Source organism: Microcebus murinus, chromosome 17, assembly GCF_040939455.1.
Source record: "Microcebus murinus isolate Inina chromosome 17, M.murinus_Inina_mat1.0, whole genome shotgun sequence".
Lineage (NCBI taxonomy): Eukaryota > Metazoa > Chordata > Mammalia > Primates > Cheirogaleidae > Microcebus > Microcebus murinus.
In genome coordinates this window covers 52,935,152-52,940,025 of record NC_134120.1, presented here as the reverse complement: position 1 = coordinate 52,940,025, position 4,874 = coordinate 52,935,152, and positions in this window count along the sequence as shown.

Genomic DNA, 4,874 nt, shown 5'->3' with positions numbered 1-4,874 from the left:
TCGTAAGAGCAGACCGCCTGGGTGCGAGCCCTGCAGTGCCTGTGAGACCCTGGGAGGATTACTTAACCTCTCTGTGCTGCAGTTTCTTCAACTGTAACGTGGGGGAAATAACAGTCCTTACTTCGTAAGAATGCTACTGTCAGGATTCAGAGGTGATAATTCTAATAAAGCACTTGGTTTTGTCACTGGCCATGGTTAGTGCCCCTTCTGTAAGCATTAGCAGTCTTTGATTTTTGTTTCTTGTCCACTGTCCGTCCCCTCCCCCATTCATCCTGGACTGTAGGGACAGAAACTGCGTAATTACCTGGAAAAAACTGCTGCTGTGCTTTTATAGGTATGGACCTGGTTTCTGAGTGAATGTAGGATTTTTTTTTTATCAGCAAGCTTAGGTATATGTGGAGATTTGGGGGCAGACAGTATATGTAAAGATTCTGCAGTGAGACTACCTGGTTTCTTATTTGGACATGCAACTGAGTGGTTTGTTTCTTGACCTCTCTTTACACCAGTTTACAAATATTTAAAATGGGCACAGAAACAGTAATGGGGTTGTTTGGGATTAGATGAGATAATATATATAAAGCTCTTACCATGAATGTGGTAAACCTCTTAGTTCTTTCCATTTTCAAATGTGAAACTGGAAAACAGGAGATAAATACATTCAGTGTCAGATGTCTCTATAAATTACCTTGCCTTCGTTCCTTCCCAAATGGGCTGCCCGATCACCCTGGCTCACTTGGCACCAACGTTTTGCAAAGTCCAGATTAGTATGAGCACAACCCACATTATTTGATGACAATATTTACCAAACAACTGGGCAATGATGAGTACATATGAGGATATTCTCCCTTGTCCGATTATCAAAATTGCTTCTAATGTGCTTTAGAAGCAGTGGCTGCCTTCTAGAGGAAAATGGCACATGCATTGGATAACTGAAACTCATACAGGGCTTGCAGACTAAACTCAGGTGGAGAATTTTTCTGGTAGATAAACAGAGTTACTATAATGAGATAGATTGTCCTTTCCTACCGGTTCCCTAGAATCAGCAGGTAAATGTAAATTTTATTTGCTTTGGGCTTGGTTAATTTTAAGGAACTTTTGTGTTTCTGGAATTGGTGTGGGCTAAGATGGGGAGAAGCTAAAAAAGCAAATGAACAAAAACAAAAAATCCCAGAGGCAATAAGACACAGAGTAAGTGAACAACTTCTTTCCCGACACAGACACACGTGTGTGTATGTGTGTGTGTATGTGTATGTATATGTATATATGTTGACCCTTGAACAACTTGAGGGTTAGGGGCACCCAGCCCCCATGCAGTCAGATAGCCTTGGATATGTTTTGACTACCCAAAAGCTTAACTAACAGCCTACTGTTGATCAAAAGCCTTACTGATAACAGTCGATTAACACATATTTTGTATGTTATAGGTATTATCTACTGTATCATTACAATAAAGTAAGCTAGAGAAAAGAAAATGTTATTCAATCGTAAGGAAGAGAAAACGTACTTGCTGTTCATTAGGTAGAAGTGGATCATCGTAAAGGTCTTCATCCTCCCTGTCTTCACGTTGAGTAGGCCGAGGAGGAGAAAGAGGAAGGTTAGTTTTGCCCTCTCCGGTGGCAGAGGCAGAATAAAGTTTGCTTACAAATGGACCTGTGTAGTTTAAACCCGTGTTGTTTGAAGGTCAGCTGTACACACACATATTTATATGCACATTTACACAAATATATTGCATATATGTTTTTAAAATAAAAAGTATTGGAATTTGGTTAAAAAAATCATCTATATCAATCTGAGTTAGAAGAAATTTGGAGTAAATAGCAGTTCACGTGGAAAAAGGCATTTTTGTTGTTTGCAATCCCAACATGAGTTAGTAATCTAAGTTTACTCTCAGGAAAGTGAGTTCTTGCTAAGGCTGAATTACTAAAACAGGGAACTTGATAGGTTCACTATGTTCTTTGCAATCCAGAAAACATTTGGAGTTTTGTGTTCAGTTCCTGGAAACCACATTTTAAAATAAGGTTGTGTCCAGAACATCATGACAAGGCAATGAATCCTTTCAGGAACCCAGAATGCCGAAGCTAAAAATGAGAAGACTTAGGATTCTGGAGGTGATATGTGATAGTTATGTTCAAACTGAAGGACAGTTACTTGAAAGTGGAATCCAACCTCTATTCTGTAGCGTCAGAGCGTAGAATTTATGGGGCCCTTGAATCAGTGTAAAAGCAGGTCCTCTAGAGGGGGAGTTGTCGTAAAACAAAAGGCCTGTCTTAGGAGCTAATGGATTTCCTGTCCCTGGAAGCACTTCAAGAAGGGCTGGGTTGTTAGATTATTTTTTCTTAGTTCTGGATTTTGGGCTAAATATTTATTTATAAGGGTCCTTTCCAAATCGAGAATTTCTCTGACTAGTTTCTTCACACTGATAATTGTCTCTACATTCATTTTCCCCCAGTTTGTTTCCTCCCTACTTTGAATTTTAATTTTTTAAATGAATAGACACTTTCTGGAACAGTTTTAGGCCTACAGAAAAATGTGAGGCAGTAGAGAGTTCTCACATACCTCCTCACTCTCTCCCTCCCCACCTATTAATGTGTCTCCTAATAATATCTCGCATTACGGTGACACATTTGTTACAGTTGATGAGCCAATATGATACATTATAATTAACTGAGTTCATGGATTAGGGTTCACTATTGGTATTATACATTCTGTGCATTTTGAGAAATGTATAAGGACATGTTCCCACCATTACAGTATCCTATGGGACAGTTTCACTGCCCTGAAAGTCCTCTGTGCTCCACCTGTTCATCTGTCCTTCCACCTAAACCCCTGGCAGCTACTGATCTTTTTACTGCCTCTATAGTTTTGCTTTTTCAGAATGTTATACAGTTGGAATCATATAGTATATAGTCTTTTCAGATTAGCTTCTTTCACTTAGTAATATTCATTTAAGTTTCTTTTCTTTTCTTTTCTTTCTTTTTTTAGGCAGTCTTGCTCTGTTGCCATAGCTAGATGGCAGTGGTGTTGTCACAGCAACCTCAAACTTCTGAGCTCAAGCAATCTTCCTGCCTCAGCCTCCTGAGTAGCTGGGACTACAGGCACATGACACCACACCCGGCTAATTTTTTCTATTTTTAGTAGAAATGGGGGTCTTACTCTTGCTCAGGCTGGTCTCGAACTCCTAAGCTCAGACAATCCGCCCCTCTCGGCCTCCCAGAGTTCTAGGATTACAGGCGTGAGCCACTGTGCCTGGCCAACTATGTTTAATTTTGTAAGAAACTGCCACACTGTCTTCCAAAGTGGCTGTATGATTTTGCATCTGTATCTGCTATGAGTAAGAGTTCCTGTTGCTCTACATTCTCACCAGCATTTGGTGTTGTCAGTGTTTTGGATTTTGGCAATTCAAATAGGCGTGTAGTGGGGTGGGCTGACTTTTTTCTCATATTCAGATGTATTATTAATATCTCCAAATCACCATGAGAAATACATCTAACACTACTATTAATGTAACATAATACTATTATTCAGAATCCAGATAAAGACAGACATTGGAAACAAGAGAACAAGGTATTATATTGATAACAATAACAACAATAGTAATACCACACATTTATTTGTGAGTATTTTTCGAGTTTATTTTGAAAACAAATGCCACCAAGAGAACATTCATAAGACATAGTTCTGATTAATGTGTATAAGCAATTATACTGAAAAGCTATAAGAGACTTTGGTAATCATCGTATAACAGTTCTCTCAAGATGCACTTTGGTTTTTGAGCAGTTATTATGATTCTGTTTTTAAGTTTTTAAATTGTATGTATTTAAGGTATACAACTTGATTTGATATATGTAGTCACTGTGAAATAATCACCACAATCAAAATAATTAACATATTCATCACTTCACAAAATTACCTTTTTTGTCTGTGTATGGTGAAAACACTTTAGATCTACCCACAGTGAATTTCCAGCATACAGTACAGAATTGTCACCTGTGGTCACCATGCTATTTGTTAGATCTCTAAAACTTACTCATCTTGCATAACTGAAACTTCATACACTTTGACTAACATCTCCTCATTTCCTCCAGCCCCCAGGCCCTGGGAACCACCATTCTACTCTGAGTCCCTCGGTTCGACTATTTTAGATTCCACACATAAACGAGATCATGCAGTATTTGTCTTATACTGATTCTGGGTTGAGATTTTTCAGTGTCTTCATTTCAGGTCTTTCAAGTTGCGTATGTCATCATTAAAGCTGCCAACTCCCCTCGACCTGGAAACTGGGTTTTGGAGCGTTCTCTGGATGGCACCACGTTCAGCCCCTGGCAGTATTACGCAGTCAGCGACACGGAGTGTTTGACCCGTTACAACATAACTCCAAGACGGGGGCCACCCACTTACAGGGCCGACGATGAAGTGATCTGCACCTCATATTATTCCAGACTGGTGCCGCTGGAGCATGGCGAGGTACTGTGCCCACCCGGCCAGAGCTGTGTGCTCATCAGGGCCCCACCCCAGATGGTACCACAGCCGTTGGAAGAGCCAACGTTAAACACTCAAAACCGAGCTCTCGCGATACAAAGATCTTTAATATAACTGTCTAGCTCTATTAAAGTAGCCTTGAATGGTGTCTGTTGTGATTAACTTCATAACCAGTATAGTTTACTTCAGTGACTTCTTCTCTTCAAGGAGGCTCCTCCATCTTCGCCCTGCTGTGACTTAATCACTCCATCATTCCTCCGTCACAGCCCTTCCCGTAGCACCAGGGCAAGAGCATGTCTTGAAGTATTACAGAGGGAGCTAAAATGCCTCTAAAAGGTGTAGTTCTCAACTTTCTCCCTGAAGGCCTCCTTCCTATGGTGGGTGTTGGGCACTGG